Source organism: Felis catus, chromosome E2 (assembly GCF_018350175.1).
Source record: "Felis catus isolate Fca126 chromosome E2, F.catus_Fca126_mat1.0, whole genome shotgun sequence".
NCBI lineage: Eukaryota > Metazoa > Chordata > Mammalia > Carnivora > Felidae > Felis > Felis catus.
This window is the reverse complement of record NC_058382.1, coordinates 40,944,425-40,965,142: the sequence shown is the minus strand read 5'-3', so window position 1 is coordinate 40,965,142 and position 20,718 is coordinate 40,944,425. Positions and strand designations below refer to the sequence as shown.

The 20,718-nt window shown below is 37.1% G+C and overlaps 1 long non-coding RNA gene across 1 annotated transcript in view; it reads right to left on the bottom strand.

Annotated features, from left to right (window-relative positions):
* The window catches only part of LOC109494909, a 274,874-nt gene that overhangs the window by 229,750 nt on the left and 24,406 nt on the right, over positions 1-20,718 (bottom strand). The window lies entirely within an intron of this gene.

Sequence of the window (20,718 nt, the reverse complement as noted above, 5' to 3'; positions counted from 1 at the left end):
GAAGATTTTGCAGGAAATCTCTACTATCAGATAGTGTGGGATACCTACATTTGATGAAAAACAGTGCTCTCTGGCCAGTTCTCTTGAATTCCTCCCTCTCTTCCTTCTTTTCAGTATCGAGGAGAAAGAATGAGATTAAAACTGGAACTTTGGTTGAAAAGAGGAGAAGAAAGTAAAATAAGGTACATCAGGGGGTTCCTGGGTGGCTCAGTTTGGCTAAATGGTGGGTTTTGACTCAGGTCACAATCTCGTGGTTCATGAGTTCGAGCCCCGCGTAGGGCTCTGTGCTGACAGCATGGAGTCTGGAGCCTGCTTCGGATTCTGTGTCTCCCTCTTTCTCTGCCCCTCCCCTGCTTGCCCTCTCTCTCCCTCCCTCCCTCCCTCTCTCTCTCTCTCTCTCAAAAATAAATAAACATCAAAAAATTTTTAAAAAATGAGGTACACCGGTACTAAAGGGGATCAATCCTGCTGATCTCAAGCATATGATGCTCAGGTACATCTGTTTCTCTGCATATACAGTTCTCTCCACCTCTGATTTCTTAGCCTCTGCTCTGATTTAATGCAAATCCCATCCATCCTTCTTGATACAAAGTAATTCCCCTATACTACTCTGTCTTTCAAAAATCTACCTTGTTCTCTGAACCAATTTAATACTCTCTGCCTTAAATAATGGAACTCAAGGTAAGGAAAACTCATTGATCACATATTCTGGGTGGGGAATGTGTATGACTTCAAGATTAAAGAAAATTGGCCTAAACTCAGTTCTTCCCTTCAGAAATTTGTGTTCCTTTTTTTTTTTTTTTACATATTTAATAACAGTGCAACATTGTATTCATTACTATAGAAGGTGTAAGATGTGTTGACAGCAGGTATACAGTAAATGCTCACTAAATTTTTTAAATAAATGAAAGAATAAAAAGGTTTGCATTTTAACAAACCATTCAGGATAGATGAAGTTATAATGCAGAAAGAATAGGTTGCCTGAAATGAGATCCTGAACTCACACAGAGAAGTCAGAGAACTAACAGGATAGTGCCCTACTTAGGGCCACACACAGCAGCCCTATTAGGAATCTGTCATCAGGGCATGTTGGGTCAATGAATGAATGATGACAAGATTTGCACCCTATCACATCCAAAGTAATAAATCCACAAATCCAAAGGGAGCTTATTTCCTTTTTCTGACTATTTTAAGTTTTGCTCTTGAATTTTCACATCTCCCCTTTTCCCTCAGTTTGTAGTAAATGCATTTATAGTTCAATTTAAGTAACAAAGCATTTTATGTAGTGATCTTTTCACATTTAGAATAATCACTCAGTTGTTTTCCCCAAACACATTTATATTAAGACATTTTGGAAGCCATGTGTAGTCAGACAGATATCAGACACCTACGAAAGGTGAATTTTAGCAGTTTACCAATGAAATAAAACAGGTTGAAATATGAGTTGTCAAAGTGTCATTTTTAGTTCAGGAATGACCAGCTGAGGAAGCCCAGATCTTCTGCTCAGCTCAGTGCTGTAGCAGTAAGCACATCATTTATTGCCAATTTGTTTAATATGCATAGTTTTGAATTTTGGATTTTAAAACAAGTACGTTTCTTACACTTTCTGTTGCCACACACACAAACTCTCACTGGGCTCAAGTTATAAAAACAACTCATTTTGCCCCAAACACCGTTTTTTTTTTCATTCTTTGTACTTTTGTTCATAGCCTTCTTCAGTGACAAATGCTTTCTGTAACATTTCTCTCCCCATTGCTTAACTCCCAGATTTCCACTGTGAGAATCAGTATTCTTCTCTGTCTAGCATATATCATATTAATACATGCTATTATTAATGTTTGGCACAAAGGATGTATTTGACAAACATTTATTGAATTAAATAAATGCAGAGACCACAAGAGAAAATAAAAGGCCAAGAAAGAAATGCATTTGTAAAATTTCAATGAATGTACACTTCAGGTTTTTGCATTTCATTGTATATAAGTTTTTACATGAAAAAATAATTTAAATAAATATTAAACTGTAGTTAGTTATGTGCATACTGAAGTAGTTGGGGAGGTATACAGGTATCTGCCATTTACTTGAAAATGTATAAAAAAAGAGACTGATGATGGATAGATGGGTAGATACAGGATTTAAAAAACAAGTAAAATGTTCATGGCAGAAATTAGGTGGTAAGTATGTGGGTGCTGACTATAAAATGCTTTCAACTATGCTGTATACTTCAAAAAATTATAATAAGATGTTGGGGGAGGGAAGCAAAGTGAAAAGGAAAGATTAACCAAAGAATGCACAAATGCAAACTAAGTAATCAGTATGATCCCTCCTGATTCTGACAATCAGCATTAACTCATTTTTTTCATTAACTTATTTTTAAGCACTCACTATGGTTCACATAACAACAATGTGCCACAAGATAGGAAGAAAATAATCTTTGCAAAAATATTTTCATGGGAGAAATAAACCATGAAAGGTCACTCAGGTGGTCTCTGTCTTCATGCACACTTACTAAAAAATTTATGCATCAATCTGAGATGATAACACAACTTATAAGTTGAGAGATTAATGATGGCTTATATGTATTTTTGAGGTATGGGCAGGGACACTTTATGGAAACAACCCACCCAAGATTTGTAGTAGGATCACAGGGAGCTCTGGCCTGAAGCCATTACCTCACTCATATACAATATTTTATTTATCTGGATTTCAAGGAGATAAATTAAGGATACATTTGAGGGGTGAGAATGAAGGTGTAGAAATCACATATATCTTTCCTCAGACTCCAGAGTTTAGAATAGACTAATAAATAAAGGGCTGTGGCTTGGTTAGTTCCAAGGGAAATGGGAAAACACTGCAATATTGGAGACCCAGGTTTAAAGCCAGAGTCAGCTAGTCCCTTGGGAACAGCATCTCCTTCACAAGCTAATTCATCGACCCCATGACTTTAAGTATGCTACAAACTCTTTAATTGCCTCAATTGCCTCCTCTATGAAATGGAACAACACCTGCCTGCTGAACACGGCAGGCTGAACACATCGGTTTGTCTCTGATCCTTAACACTTCACTAAAATCACAGGGAAGCTTAAATAAAGGCAAAAGCATAAAAGAACAAGGAGAACAAAGGAGGAAATAATAAAAGGAAAAAAAAAGGAAACAGATTTGGAAGACAGAAAGCAGATGCAAGAGTGAAGACTCACTAGAATGCAGATAGCTGGGAGAGCGAAGGGAGGCAAGCCGCTCTGCATCTGAGAATGTATGAGCGGGCTCCAAAACTGGATGCAGTAGCTATCTCAGAAGACAGCACGAGTTGCAAGACAGACCATAGGAGAGCTTCTTAAATGTCTTTATGAAGTTGCTCAAATTCCCAGGTAACCTCTTCCACTCTATGGGACTAGGTAACCACCACTCCCCAACTTCAGTGAAACAAAGTAGGTTAATACTTAGAGAAAGTGAACTAGAAATGCCAGCCTCAGGCCACAAAGTGCAGATGAATATTTAAATGAGACAACATACCAAAAAGGAGAGAGATTAAGTGAAAGTCTATAGACTGAAAAGTGAGACTCCACCTCAAACCCCCTTTCCTTGTTTGGCTTCTATAATTCTAGTGAGTAATTTTAGGATTGTAGAGGATATGAGGGTTCTTTACTGGGAAGACCGACCAGATCAAAAGAAAGGGAAAATAGATACATTAATAGATGGACAGACAGATGGATGGATGGAGGGAGGGAAGAGAGCAGGGATGGGTGGATGGAGTGGGGGAGGCAAAGGGAAATATATAAAGCTTGTTTAGGAATGTGCAGAGAGGGAGAGGGAAATGGAATGCTTGACAACGGAAACTGGAAATAAAAGAATTGGGTCTTGTCTTCGCACTAGGAAGTCAACAGGTGGTATTAAAGATGAAAAAGAGACAAGTTAAGCAAGAACATATTCTTTAGAAATACAAAGGTGAGGGGCATCTGGGTGGCTCAGCCACTTAAGTGTCTGACTCTTGATATCAGCTCAGGTCATGATCTCACAGTTCAGTTCATGAGATGGAGCCCCGTGTCGGGCTCTGTGCTGACAGCGTGGAGCCTGCTTAGGATTCTCTCTTACCCTCTATCTCTGCTCCTCCTCTGTGCTCTCACTTCTCTCTCTCTCTCAAAAATAAGGAAACATTAAAAAAAAAAGAATGATGTTTACATGTAAAAGAGGTATAGCATGGTAATTAATAAAAGGATACTAAGGTCTCTATTGATGTTTGTTAAATTTTTAAAAAAATAGGATAACCCTGGATATACAGCAACATGTAAACAATGATTTTCTCCTTGACATGAAGTTTTCTAAACTTTTAAAATTTTCTATAGTGAACATATCCCATGTTTTTTTCTTTCCAAGATTTTATTTAAATTCAACTTAGTTAGCATATAGTGTAGTAATGGTTTCAGGAACAGAATTTAGTGTTTCATCATTTACATATAACACCCATTGCTGATTGCAACAAGTGCCCTCCTTAATGCGCATCATCCCTTTAGTGCATCATCCACCTACCTCCGACATATCTCACTTTTATAATCAGAAATACAACCTTGATTTTAAAATGCAAATGAGCTTTAGAAGATAAATCTGGCTGTCGCAGGGAGAAATGATGTGATTAAATGAGAAATGGTAACATCTGGCACATCCAGACAAGATATTGGCTATTTCCAAAGGTAATTGTTCTAAAAAAAAGGTGACTTAACTGGTTTTGTCCAATCTGAGCTCCAGTTGTGGTCTGGGGTCCTGATAACACATATACCCATCCCCACCACGATCTGAAAAAATTCCTTTAGCATATGCGTGCAACAATGATAAAATGTTTAGTCAAAGATTAAACTATTAGTCTTAAGCACTGCTATATACCAGTGTTTAACTGGTAGAAGACAATTTAAAAGTATTTATTGATTGGACAGATAAAGACTATTGAGATAAGAACTGCATACAGCTTACTGTATCATTATCTCAAGTGCAATTATGTGAAACACCCATAAGAGTTGCTGACTGTGTTCCTGATATAAACTTTTAATTCCCTATTCATTAGGGAACTATTCAACCCTGTTAACAACATTGTCATGGGGCAATTATATCAGTTGAAGTTTCTTCTGGCTTTCTTCTTTTTTTAAATAACTTTCAGGTGTACAGCTTTATAATTTGACATCTACATGCACTACAAACTGATCACTACCAACTCTAGTTAGCATCCACCACCTTACAGTTGACCCCCTTCAACCATTTTGTCCACCCTCCAACCCCCTTGCCTTATGGTAACCATAGTCTGTTTGCTGTATCTATGAGTTTGATTTTATTGTTTGTTTGTTTTTAGATTCCACATATGAGTGAAATTGTAATATGTGTCCTCCATCTGCCTTATTTCACTTAGCCTAATGCTCTCAAGGTCCATCCATGTTGTCACAAATGACAAGATTTCATTCTCTTTTATGGCTGAGTAATATTCCATTGCATAAATACACCACATCTTCTTTATCCATTCATATATTGATGGCTATCCAGGCTGCTTCCAATCTTGGCTACTATAAATAATCCTGCAATGAACATATAGGTGCATTTATCTTTTCAAATTGGTGCTTTTTTATGCTTAGGATAAATACCCAGAAATGGGAAAGCTAGGTCACATAGTATTTCTACTTTTAATTTTTGGAGGAATCTCCATGCTATTTTCCATAGTGGCTACACCAATTTACAATCTCACCAGTAGTGTATGAGGGTCTCCTTTTCCCCACATCCTTGCCAATACATGCTATTTCTCATTTTTTTTTGATAATAGCTTTTCTAACAGGTGTTAGGTTACATTTCATTGTGGATTTGATTTGTATTTACCTAATAATTAGTGATGCTGAGAATCGTTTCATCTGCCTGTTGGCAGATGTGTTTTCATCTGTCTGAAATGTCTATTCAGATCCTCTGCCCATTTTTTAACCATGTTGTTTGTTTGTCATTGAATTGTATGAGTTCCTTGTATATTTTGAATACTCACACCTTATTGGATATATGGTTTGCAAATATCTTCTTCCATTCACAAGGCTGCTATGATGATGGTTTCATTTTAATGATGGTTTCCTTTGCTGTATAGAAACTATAGTTTGATGTAGTCCTATGTATTTTTGCTTTTGTTTCCATTGCTTTTGGAGTCAGATCCATATAGACATCACTAAGACCAATGTGAAGGAATTTACCATCTAGGTTTTCTTCTATGAATTTTATGGTTTCAGGTCTTATGTTCAAGTCTTTAATTCATTTTGAGTTGATTTTTGTATATAGTATAAAATGGTAGGCTAGTTTCATTGTTTTGCATGTGGCTGTCCAATTTTCCCAACATTTATTGAGGATATTGTCCTTTCTCTATTGTATGTTATTGACTCCTCTGTTATAGATTATTTTTACATCTATGTGTGAGTTTATTTCTAGGCTCTCAACTTTTCCATTGACCTATGTGTCTTTTTCTGTACCAATACCGTACTGTTTTGATTACTATACCTTTGTAGTATAGTTTGAAATCAGGCAGCATGATACTTCCAGCTTTGTTCTTTCTCAAGATTGCTTTGGCTATTTGGGATCCTTTGTAGCTGAATACAAATTTTAGAATTATTTGTTCTAATTCTGTGAAGTATGCCACTGAAAATTTGGCATCACATTCAATCTGTGGATCACTTTGGGTAGTTTGATATTTTAACAATACTAACTCTTCCAATCCATGAGCAAGGGATATTTTTCCAATATTTACCCATCTTATTCAATTTCTTTCATTAATGCATAAATTTTCAGCATACAGGTCTTTTACCTTCTTGGTTAAGTTTGTCCCTAGGTGTTTCATTCTTTTTCATGCAATTGCAAATGGGATTGTTTTCTTAATTTCTCTATCTGATGTTTCATTACTGGTATATAGAAATTCCACAGACTTTTATATATTGATTTTGAATCTTGAAACTTTATAGAATTCATTTATTAGCTCTAATAATTATGATTCATTTATTAGCCCTAATAGATGTTGGCGAACCTTCTGGACTTACTTTCTTGGGATGACCAAGTTCTGCTGATCTGATTCTATTTACTCTTATGTTCCTTTTCACATTGATCTGCATTTAGCTGGTCACATTCTTGTTCAAGCCCTGTTAACATTACGCATAGCATCCCTGGCTTTAGGTGATGGTTCTCATTAATGTTCACTGTGTGTAACTTAACATTGGAAAGGAAACTCACTTCCCTCCAAAATGTATGCCAAATGTTTTCACTGATTAATCCTTTCATCCATTTTGTCAACAAATGAGTACTGAGAACATACTAAGCTCTTGATGTTCTGTGATGAGTAAGTCATAGTTCCTGACCTCAGGAAGCTTGAAAGCCATAGTGGCAACAGGTATTTTACTTTACAACCATAAAGGAGTGATACATGCCTCAACATAGAGAAATACAGGTTATTAATAGACATGTACAAGGGAACACCTGATCCAGGGTGAATCAGGGTGGACTTTATGGGGAACGACAACTGTATATTACCTGCTGTTCCCCGTCTGTAAATGGAATGCTTTTCATTCTTCCCAACTTGTGTTACAGTTTAGTTCTCTGTTCTTTCTGGGACAGACATAGTTTTCTGATGTGAATATGTGTTATAAACGGATCTTCCATTGGTCTAAAAAGTGAGCTTCCTAACATATCAGTGTCATCAAATAAGCCCCACATTTATAACAATTAAGGGTCTTCTGTTTAACTTTTTCTCATTCAATTACTCTTAAGCAAAATTTTGATCTCCATAAGGGCTTAAAGGCAACACTGTTTCTCACATAGTAGATATTCCATGAATATTGGTTGAATAAATAAGTAAATGAATGGGTTGCAGAAGACAGTCAATGTTCATTCATCTTTCAAACGAAAGGGCTGGATGAGATGGTCGCCAAGTCCTGTATCAGCTTAGGAATGCTTTAGTTACAGGTCATGAGAATCTTTTAAGAAGATTGTTGGCCTCTATGGGCTTTCCTTCAACTTGCCATCAGCCACTTTAAAGAAAATACTTCAAACAATAAAGCAAGGGCTTTAGAATCAAATGCTATGAACCAAAGTTGTGGTAGAATGGGCATAGGCCCGTGAGTCAGACAGACTTGGGTTCTGATCCTGATGCTGCCAATTACTAATTGTGAAGACCAAGGTCAATACAGACCCATTCTCTGGGCTTCAGCTTGTATCACTTCCAAAAGAGAGATAGCAAAGTGTGCATGATATATGTTTGTTGAATGAATGAACTCAGTAGAAAACTAAACGAAATAACCTATCTATACCACCTGATCTAAATGGTTAGGTGTTCACTTTCTCCTTCCAAGCATTTTACAATCAAATACAAGTAAACAGGATGATGGTGGGAATGATGAGTCTTCTGGCTTCAGGAAAAAAAAAACGTTTCCATCATGTCAAATTTTTAAAGAAATGTATCTGTAAGATTTTCCTATTTTCCCACAGAATTTAAACAGAAAAGAACAAGTGAAATGAGACAAGCAATTTATTAATCCATTTCACCATGGGCCCATATTACATTATCTTTAGGGTCTTTTAATAAACAAAAATTAATTTCTAGACCCACAGGTTGTTGGCACATTGATAGACTCCTTAATTACAGAGTCTTTGGTTTAGAAAATAATGATTGATTATTTTAGACTGTATTTCACTTAGTTATGGATGAGACCCTGAGTATTTGCACAGAGAAATTATTTCAAAGCTATTATGATTAATAAGTGTTATAGACAGGATGTCTGAGTTATTGCAAAATCTGAGACAATGAAAATAATTTTCTAGAGTATTTGAAAAGGTTGTTCTGAAGTAGATGACAGGAAATTGGGGAAATGAATTGTGCTTCTGTTTATTTATTCCACAAATATTTACTTGATACTTTCTAAATAGCAAGCCTGGTGTTGGACACCAGAGATACAAAGATGAGGTACGATTCATGCCCCAAGAAGATCACAATGGAATGGGAGAAACCAAATCCCAGACAAATAAGTGCAATGTGGTGATAAAAGTGCCGTGACAGAGTTTGGAGAGGGGTATCAAATGTGTAGTTTTATCTGATGTGCTAAACAAACAAACACCACTTCACAGACAAGATGACATGAACTGCTGCTGGAGAGAAAAAGAGGGCCTTCCTGGGTGGACAAGGGCAAGGAAGATGTGCCAGACTCATTAAATAACATGAGTAAAGATTGTTATGCTTAGAGATCCCTTCAGGGACTTGGCTATGGAGTGGACAGTACCAACTGGCAATGGCAAGAATGAGGCTAGGGAGGTAAACTGTTCACTGGAGGTTTGCACACAAGCAAGAAAAAAAATCACAGATTTTACAGAGACCATTCTGTGCCAACATAGAGGCCTGAAACTGGCTACAACTGGCTCCATGAGGATCTTTGAGAAGCAATATGGATAAAAGGTGGAAGGACAATGCTGAGGTCCAAAACGGCAGTGGGATACAGTAAAGGTAAGATGGCCCTTAGGTTTCTGACTAAGGGTACTGGGTGTGGGGTGGAGAGTGAGGTCATTTACAGAAGTATAGAACTCAGAGACAGAAATAAATTTGAGAAGCTGGATAGAAATCCAAAAAAAAAATCATAGGAATCTGAACTACAGATGTTTTTTTGTTGATTTGAGTATATTCTTAACTAGATGTGATAAAGTATGTGACATAGAGAAGTCTTTGTTTTCAACATAAGGATCCAGGTTCTCTCTGGTTAATACAATGCCATGCAACGTAAAATGCTTGAGGCTTTAGCCTTGCCAATGGAGTACAAGGAGAAAGTGATTCACAGTAGTATTTGTAGTGTTCTTGTTTTGAGATTCATCATATGTTGTAAAAAAGAGAGAAACTACTACCTGATTCACAAAGTAAGGGTATGGCCAAGGGTGAACAAAAATATAGAAACTCCTGGCTACTCTGAAGCTGGGTTCCAAGCCCATGACTGTCTTTAGTTACATAAGAATACAAATTATAGACGAGTAAAATCTAACTCCAGGGTGACTTGATGTGACTTCCATCTTCTATGAGTAATCCTTGAGATGTGGTTCGGTTTGTATTTTGTCTGTCCGTTTTGTGTTCATCTGCATCAAACCCTTTGGTAAGAGGAGCTCAAGAAAGCAGCAGGGATAAGAGAAATAAGATTTCACTGGGCCAGCTAAGGGTGCACAAAGACAAATAAACTGAAAAAAAGTTTAACTTTTATGTTTACAGACAGTGTAAAACAGGAATTGTTCCAGGAATTGCAAAAAAAGCAAAAATTCAGAGAAGGGAATACAATGCCCTGGGTAGACAGTCTTGTTCTTGTCAGTTTCAACCTTTTAGTGCAATATCCCTCAGATCAAATCCTCCTGGAGAGGCAGGCTTCTGTACTGGAAACCCCCAAAAGGGTTGGAATGCTGGCTCGGCCACTTGCTACCTACACCATCTTGGGACAAATCATTAAATCTCTCTGAATTTGACTCAGTAATACATTCATTCATTCATGGGGGCAGGACAACACACTTGTCATGTATTAGGCAGTGATTAAATGAAAGAGTTAATTCACATTTTACGAGTGAGGGAACTAAAGTACCAAGAGAGGTTACAGGGTGTTCACAGTAAAGACTTGACCCTGAGTCTACTGATAGTGACCACAAGTATTTTCCATAGGAAATTGTAAAGGAAGACATTATTCTGCTTCAGAGGAACTTGATTTGGGTTCTTTGGAATCATCTCAGCATTTTCTCTCTGTTCTCAGATCTATTTAGGGTTGTGGGGCTTCAAGAGTAACTTGGGCAAAAATATTTGAGTAATTTATCAACTCTCCACTTTGCTTAGGCTGTGCAGCTCTGGCCTCAGGGAGTCAAGCCAGGAGCCTCTTTCACCAATGAAGCCCATCAATCATTCAATCCATCCTTGTCCCCAGCCCACAGAGAAGAGCTGAAGTTGCTAAAGGGAAGTTTGCTGTCATTTAGGGAACAGCCAGCACATAAATATGGTCATTCAAGATGCATGCCTTTAAAAAAGAAATTGTTTTGCAATAAAGAAAAGTAATGATTATCAGGGCAAGAGCCATGAAATAGCAGATTGGAAATAAAATATGCTTTTATTAAGTCTCCATTTCTATGTGGCAGAAAAGGAAATAAAGAACAGAACACAGAGCTAGGGGCTGAGAAAATACTGCCAAGGGTGGGGCCTAATGACTTGACTATGAAACAAAGACCCAGCTTTGGAGAGAGTTAAATATGTTGGTGAAATCAGAATGAATTTGCAAGTTCTCCACTGACCTTACAGCCAGTGCTTCATTTCCTGATTTTGAAGCTCAAGATGGACCCTTTCCTTTTTCTTTTTTTCTTTTTTCTAATCTCTCTTGATTTCATTTTAAGAAGTACTTAGCCATTGTCAGGCTCAAATAAATCCTCTGATTCATTAGGATTCATTGAGATTTTATAATATGGTGTTTTAAATAATACTGCAATTAACATTCTTTGTGCTCTTTGTTTTTATTCTCTGATAATCTTTCTTTTGTCTCACCTCCATGTGCTGCCTTGAAGCTATCACAGTCAATTTCATATATATGAAATTACATACGCACGCACACACACACACACACACACACACACACACACACAATTTTGCTTGTAGGTTGTCTACGCTAGATTCTGACTGCTTTTATTTTGTAGGTCACTGCAATGTCATATTCATATTGAAGTCTTTAGTAAACTGTGCTTTGTGCTAGGAGAAAAGTAGAAAAATGTTAATTTTCCTTCTCTCCTATCATTAATAAAACCCCTCATTTTTCGCATCTTGATGAATTTATAAATCAGGCTTTAAGGTTTTATTAAGTTTCAGGTAACAGTAAATTAAAATCTCATTCACAGATGCTTCATTAATTTCATTTGTTACCAATAAATGCATCTACATTTCGTAATACATTTGAATGTGTCCTATAAATATATATTAACAATGAATTCCCAGCAAGAAATATAACACATTGTTGTGTAAAGCATATTATAATGACAAGTATTTTTAAAGTATGTGTTTAATACATAATTCAAATTATCAAAATGTGGGTGTATAAATCACAGCAGAGTTTAGAAATGAACTTTTCAAATTTGTATATGTAAATTTCTAGCAAGAATCTTCCTATTTTTCTTGTGAATGTGTGGGTTTGAATAATTACTTGATAGGCATCCACACATATTAATGGTTTCTAAGCATGTCATAATTAATCTGTCTTCCTAAATGTAGTGCAAAGAGTTCTTTTCTTTAAATTGCCTTAACGGCTGCAGTAAAACTGCTCCAGCTTATGTTTACCCGATAGAATATCCTAGCTCTGATTTTTCTTTTGGTTCAATGAGCAGTTCAAATACTGGATAGGGTGGGTCATTATTTTCCCTTTTGTGTGATTCAGACTGAGAGCTCAAGAACTTGGAATTAAGACTGATGAACAAAAGAACCAGAAACATCCAAGCCATCTTCTCTCCCTGGATGTTGTAGCTTCAAATGTTTATCCCGAGGGTGTCAAAAATAAGTACTGTCTGCAGGGAAGGGGGCTGACTTTGGCTCTAAGTAGATGACATTAGCTCAGTCCAGTCACAGAGGATTAAATTTGAACCTTTGAGTGAGTGGAACTGGCTCAACTTGAGAAGAAATGTCTGACCAGCTCAAAGTATCCTAACATGAGGAAGACAGCCTTAGGGGTGATGAGCTTCCCACTACTGGAAGTATTGATGCAGAGGCAAGAAAACCAGTTGACAGGGAAGGCAGTTTCCTCTAGTTGGCCATGAAAGTTTCTTTCAATTTGGTCATTTTCAGATTCTCTCCATAGGCCAAAGGCTTCTGAGGGAGAACAGTATCTCTAATGGATTCTTAACCCAGCAGATCAAATATGTTTTTTTGGTCATCCTGGTTGGTTTTAACCTCTGGAGTCTGGTACCTCAAGATGTTAGAATCTTGAAGCAGAGAGTGCTTCCAGACATTCTCTGGCAAAGAGGTGTCAAGTTAAAGAAACTGGTGTTGAAGGATAGAGAGTAAAAATGACTTAATTAAAATCACACAGTGAATTAAGGTAGGACTTGTGATGGGTTGAACTGTGTCCCCAGAAATACATATGTGGAAGTCATAACCCTCAGTACCTCAGAATATTACCTTATTTGTAAATAGTGTCACTGTCCTCTCGCGACTGTTATTCAACATAGTATTGGAAGTCATAGCCTCAGAAATCAGAAAATACAAAGAAATAAAAAGCATCCAAGTAAGACAGGAGGAAGTCAAACTTTCACTCTTCGCAGATGACATGATACTCTATATGGAAAACCCCAAATGTTCCACCAAAAACTGCTAGAACTGATCCATGAATTCAGCAAAGTCACAGGATATAAAATCAACACACAGAAATCAGTTGCATTCCTATACACCAACAATGAACCAACAGAAAGAGAAATCAAGGAATAGATCCCATTTACTTGCATCAAAAACCATAAAATACCTAGGAATAAATCTAACCAGAGGTGAAAAATCTATACACTGAAAACTATAGAAAGCTTATGAAAGAAATTGAAGAAGACACAAAAAAATGGAAAAATATTCCATGCTCCTGGATTGGAAGAACAAATATTGTTAAAATGTCAATCCCACCCAAAGCAATCTACATATTCAATGTAATCCCTATCAAAATAACACCAGCATTCTTCACAGAGCTACAACAAATAATCCTAAAATTTGTATGGAACCAGAAAAGACCCCAAATAGCCAAAGCGATCTTGAAAAAGAAAACCAAAGCTGGAGGCATCACAATCCCAGACTTCAAGATGCATTACAAAGCTGTGATAATCAAGACAGTATGGTACTGGAAAAAAACAAAACAAAACAAAACAAAACAAAACAAAACAAACAAACAAAAAAACCCCAGACACTCAGATTAATGGAACAGAATAGAGAACCCAGAAATGGATGCACAAACATATGGCCAACTAATCTTTGACAAAGCAGGAAAGAATATCCAATGGAATACAGTCTCTTCAGCAAATGGTGCTAGAAAAACTGGATAGTGGCATGCAGAAAAATGAACCTGGATCATGTTCATACACCATACACAAAAATAAAATCAAAATGGATGAAAGACCTAAATGTAAGTCAGGAAGCCATCAAAATCCTAGAGGAGAAATCAGGCAAATACCTCTTTGACCTCAGCCACACCAACTTCTTACTTTACATGTCTCCAGAGGCAAGGAAACGAAAGCAAAAATGAACTATTGGGACCTCATCAAGTTAAAAAAAATAAAACTTCTGCACGGTGAAGGAAACAATCAACAAAACCAAAAGGCAACCAATGGAATGGGAGAAGATATTTGCAAATGACATATGAGATAAAGGGTTAGTATCCAAAATCTATAAAGAACTTATCAAACTTAACACCCACAAAACAAATAATCCAGTGAAGAAATAGGCAAAAGATATGAACAGACACTTTTCCAAAGAAGACATCCAGATGGCAAACAGACATATGAAAAAATGCTCAGTATCACACATCATCAGGGAAATACAAATTAAAACCACAATGAGGTACCACCTCACTCCAATGAGAACAAGTAAAATTAACAACTCAGGCAACAACAGATGTTGGCGAGGATGTGGAGAAAGAGGATCTCTTCTGCACTGCTGGTGGGAATGCAAACTGGTGCAGCCACTCTGGAAAATAGCATGGAGTTTCCTTAAAAAACGAAAAATAGAACTACCCTACAACCCAGAAATTGCACTACTAGGTATTTATCCAAGGGATACAGGTGTGGTGTTTAGAAGGGGCACATGCACCCCCATGTTTATAGCTACACTGATGACAATAGCTGAAGTATGAAAAGAGCCTAAATGTCCATCGATGGATGAATGAATAAAGAAGATGTGGTATATATATACAATGGAGTATTACTCAGCAATCAAAAAGAATGAAATCTTGCCATTTGCAACTATGTGGATGGAACTAGAAGGTATTATGCTAAGCCCAATTAGTCAGTCAGAGGAAGACAAATATCATATGACTTCACTCATATGAGGAACTTAAGATACAAAACAAATGAACATAATGGAAGGGAAGCAAAAATAATATAAAAACAGGGAGAGGGACAAAAGAGACTTACATATAGAGAACAAACAGAAGGTTGCTGTGGGAGGGGGGAATGGGCTAAACGGGTAAGGAACATTAAAGAATCTACTCCTGAAATCGTTATTGCACTATATGCTAACTAACTTGGATGTAAATTTACAAATAAAGATAAATAAATTAAAGGAAACAGTGTCACAGATATAATTAATAAAGATGAAGTTATTAGGGTGGGCCCTAATCCAATTTGACTGATGTCCTTATTTAAAATAAGGAAATTTTAGACACAGAGATTGAAATTTACACAAGGAGAATGCCATGTGAAGATAGGACACATGTTTCCGCAAGCCAGGGAACTACCAGAAACCAGGATAAAGGCCTGGAACAGATCCTTTCCTAGATCTCCAGATGGAGCATGGCCTTGAAGACACTTTGATTAAGATCTAATGGTTAGACCTCTCCTTTAGAATGTATCTACTCAAATCTGTAGACATGTCAAGAACAGACTTTCTTTTCACCTAAAATGCTGTCCATTTTGGATATCTAGACACAAGACACATCAAGAACAGACTTTCTTCTCATCTAAAATGATATCCATTTTTAATATTTGGACACATCAAGGCCCATCAAGAACAGATTTTCTTCTCACTGAAAATGATACCCTTTTTAAATATTTGGACATTTCTTTGAAAACTGTACCATTTATTAGTACTCTTCCAAGGTACAAAGGATGAAGTAGATCTTTATTTATTTTCTTGTTCCATGTTGTAGATACCACTGGGTTATAGAATGAAGGCTCTCCCTGTTTCAAATAATTCCTGATCTTTGGGGTGAATAAACAATGGTGCCATCTGATACCTGGATCCTTCCGGACTTTTATTTAAGTTTTGCCTGATTTGCAAAACACTTTGACACTTCAATGACCTAATCCCTTCCTATTATCAATTCCAGAAAGTAAGCAAGGGTGCTGATATTTCTATTTTAAATTAAAAATGGCCTTATTCAAATAAATATTATGTGAACTGCTTATGATCACATAGCAAACTAATGACAGAGTAGGGACCAGAGCATTGGCGTTTTGTGCCAAGTGATTTTCATCCAGTAGATGTCTGCATGTTTTCATCTTCTTCTCTAATATTTCCGATTTGCCTCCTTTGATATGGGACTCTCAAATATCTGTTGTGTCTGTCTTGGAGAGGGTTTAATATCTTGGCCCACTGCCTTCTGGTTTGGCCATGTGACTCACATGGCAAATGAAATATGAGTGGAAATAACATGTACATATGCAAATAGAAGCTTTTAAGTCACCATGTGGCCACAACATGCATGGTCCCTCTGGCACAGGAATGGCAATATTCCCAACAAAAATCTCTCTCAGCTGGAGTTTTGCCATATAAATGGCAGAGTACAGGCCACATCCAACACATGATGGACATGTAGAGTGAATGAGAAGAATCCTTGGTTGTGAACTACTGACATCTGAGGGCACTTCCTTAGCATAAGATAATGTGAGCTACCTACCTAATACAGACTTCAAAGAAGTTGACTTCTCTATCTGGCCTCTGGAGAGAAGAAAAGGTTTCACTGTTATTCAAAAATCAATATAGTAAAAATATATATCAAATGTATTATGCAGGCTTTGAACTTATGATGTGTTCTAATATATTAATACAGATAGGTTAAATCCCTGTGTGTGATAAGACCTAAAACCTATTGCATATGTTCTATGTTTTTAAGCATTTATGCCTCATTTTCTCTAACGCTCTCCCTTCAACCCTGAGGTATAGTGGGGTATAGATAATAGAAAGGTTGATAATTTCTTCCCCTCCCTACACTGTGCCTTTGCAATGTAACACAGCAAGTCTGCCATACCATGGAAGAGCTAGGATTTTTTTTTTTGTTTTATTTGGAATCACGTTTCCTTCTTTTGAAAATGTGAAAATTAAGTCTCAAAGAAAGGAAGATACTTCTTTAACAGTCCTTACTGAAGGTGTGTGAGAGAGGTGACACTAGATTCCAGTATTCTCTATCTCAGTGCTAGCCTGACCAACTCCTCAGCAGAAAGAATTTACCAGAAAATGTTGGACTTTTGTTATTTCCCTCTCATGTGTAACATCATGGGTACAGAATGTTGCATTTCTTCCATTTTGCACAAAAATCTACTTTTGAACCACTTTCAGGATTACTACCATCAGGCCCTACATGACAGACCCATTTTATGATATGCAGACGAGAAGGGGCCCAGCATCTTAAGTCAAAGGTGGAGTGGAAAAGTTTGGGACAGCATCCGAGGGAATTCTCAGTTGTAAAGGTTTCTGTGAAATAAGTATGTTTACATGGAACTAGTCAGTCAAAAACCAAATATACTAGACCAGAGACAAAGGCAGAAGGTAAAGTCTGGGGGAGTTCCCTGAGGGACCGGAGGGTTATCTTTTTCAAAAGATCCATACATGCAGACGTGGACACAGGTTCTGACCTGGCCCGGCCAGCCAGATGTGGGAGATGCGACGCCAGCAACTGAGGGGTAACGGAAGTGCAGGGGGCTGTGGATTTGTAGTGGCATCAATTAAAAGGTCACTATAGGAGATGTTCTCTTGCGACATGCCTCATGGAAAACTGCAAAATAACCCAAGAAGTGAGTGGAAGATGTACAGACTGTCGGCACCGCAGGTTGGAGAGTGGAGACACTGAGGAGCACCTGTCCTCACATCTCACAGAGGGAAACAGAACTTGCAAAAACACGAGACAACTGTAAAAAGTGCCTGGGAGCGACTACATCAATGGTACGACATAAATCACTGTTAATATTTTGGAAGGGGGGCACCAGTGTAAAACTTAAAACTATTTCAACGAGAATGAAAAGCAGACAACAGGGAAAACCTGTCATGACCAGGAGAGAAGAAGTCAGAAATTCAGGAAGGCGGGACGAATGTCTTAGGCTGAAGAACAGCATGGACGAGCAGGTGTGTGTGCTGACGTACAGGTGCACGACAATGTGTGTGAGGGCACAGTGTGCCAGACGACGAGGAAGGACGTGCAAATGTTTAAGCATAGCTAGGCCTATGCCCCGGTGATTATCGCCACTTGCCTCTGCACCCCTTTTTGCTAAAATCACAGTTCTTTCTAGACCCGCCGCTCGGGAGTTCCTGTGTGATCTGATACAATGAAAAAAGAGGCATTTGCTGGATTCGTTTCTGCCTCCTGTGGTTTCACATTCTAATGAAGCTCACCCACATTCCCTAAGTAAAATCCTAATGACTGAAGCCTTTTGACTCTCTCTTTGAACATTTTAAAGCTTTGCTGAACTGTCTGAAAATTCATTATACTTTATTTGACTTCCTTTTATTGTACAGAAATAAGGAGTCCCTGATGGCATTCTGGAATCAACATGTCTCAGGAGTTGCACACAGCAAAGGAGAGGAGAATCTTTGTTAAAAATGATCCTGTTAAGCTTAAAAAGTTAAGCTTTTATACACACATGTATGTTCACACACATGTGCAAGCACACGCACCCACACACTCATGTGTGTGTCACTCATGACATGCTTACACATTTCCAGTGAAGCCAACTTACCACACCTTGAAAATAAAGTCTACCCATCTTTAAAATAAAGCATGCATGAGGCAAATTACACTGGAAAGGAAAAAAAAACACACAAAAAAGTAAAATAGAAAGCAATTCAAAAGGGCGATAGAATAGAAAGTAGTAGTTAATTATGATTTATAAACTTATTAACTCGCTAAGCATTGTAACGAACGAAAGAACAAATTTAATTTTAAATAACATTAAAGAAGCAAAGTTGCTTAGATGAAAACACAAACCAGGGAAATGTATTTAAAGACTGAGAAATCACATTTTTTAAGGAAATAGCCCAAATGTCACCTTTTAATTCAGCTTTCATCCATTTAACATGAACACAACTAGAACTAATAAAGAATAATAACGACTCAACATTTCCTAGATAATTGTTATTAAGTGTAATAATGTGTTTTTTTTCTTCCTTTGACACAAGTTGCATATTACTTGCCCCATATTACCATGGCAGTTTATAGTTTTGAATTCTAATGTTCTTTATGTACCCACTCTGTGCAAATCATGGTCTAACAGTCTATATGTTATAATGTACAATTAAGCAGAAGAAAGCATCATATCCTCTACTTTGGAAGCAAAAACCCATCAAAATAATACACAAAATTTGATATTATAGAAATCACTTAAATAGTATGTGATGACAAAGGTAACTTAGTTACATTTGGTTACATAATATCATATTTAAGTTGTATTATAACTTTGAATTTCCCTGTTTTTGCCCACAAGCAGGTAAAACAAGAGAAAAATTGCAGTAGAAAATAAATCAAAATGTACTTCTTTAGTTTTAGGTTCACTTCCTCTTTTTTTTTTTTTTTTTTTTCTGAACTCCCCAGGCAGAGCTAATCTGTGACCACATTGAATGTAGCTTTTTTTTTTTTTTTTTTTTTTTTTTTTTTTTTACATAATAAAATTGTACATGTGTATGTTGAGCACTTATTCTATGTTAGGCACTGTGTAAATGGTTTTACAGAGATAATCTAACTTCTCAAAGACAAAAACAAAAGCTGTTCACTAATGGAGGGACTAAGGATTAGAGACTTTAAGAAGTCTTCCTAAACTCATCAAGTTGCATTGGTAGAGCTGGAAATGGATTTCAGGCAGGCTAACTCTGTGTGGTGTTCTTAAGTCTCATGTTGTCAGTGCAGTGGGACTCATTTGGTGGATGGCTGGATGGTTGCTGGGTTGGTTGTTTGGTAGGTGGGTCCACTGGTTTACACGCTGTTGCCAATAGACTGGGAACTTGTGGAAAGCAGAGATTATAATTATTCTGGAAGTACTGATTACTACATACTAGACACTTTTGCATAATCAAGGTATTAGAAGGAATAAAATAGAAAAAACCACCACAGCCTATAGATCGTACTTTCTGTGGGTGAACAGAGACCAATACAACAAATACAACAAATACAACAAATTACAAATAGATACTGTGCGTGGTATTGTTAAATGCTACGGAGGGAACACGCAAGCAAACCAAAAACATGAAGTGGAATAGAGAGTGCTAAGGATTAGAAGGCAGGGACTTATTTTATAAATGGTTGTTAAGGAAAGCATCATAATAATGAGGTGGCACTAACTGCAGACAAAAGATCAGTTATTGCAAAGGCCACGAGGCACTATGAACTGTAAATATGAACTATGTAAAAGGAACCCCAATAAGATCAGGTGATAGCAGGTGAGGCCAGATGTTCAAGATGAAGGATAGGTCCATCAGAGAGAACCTGAAGGACATTTTAAAACCTTTGGCTTAGATATACAGTACCTGGTATAGTTCCCTTTCAATAGGTTTTGCTCTTTATTTCTTTCAAAAACAAAACAAAACAACAACAAAAACAACAAAAAAAAATCCTTGACCTTGAACAGGTCACTCCTTGTCTCATTGATGTAGAATAATCACCAGATAAACGACAGGTCTGGTAATGGATTCCTTGACCTCTGCAAATCTGATTTTAAGTAAATCTGATCATAAGTAAATTCATGTTAGTATAAAAATCTATTCTTTAGTGACTTAATAAA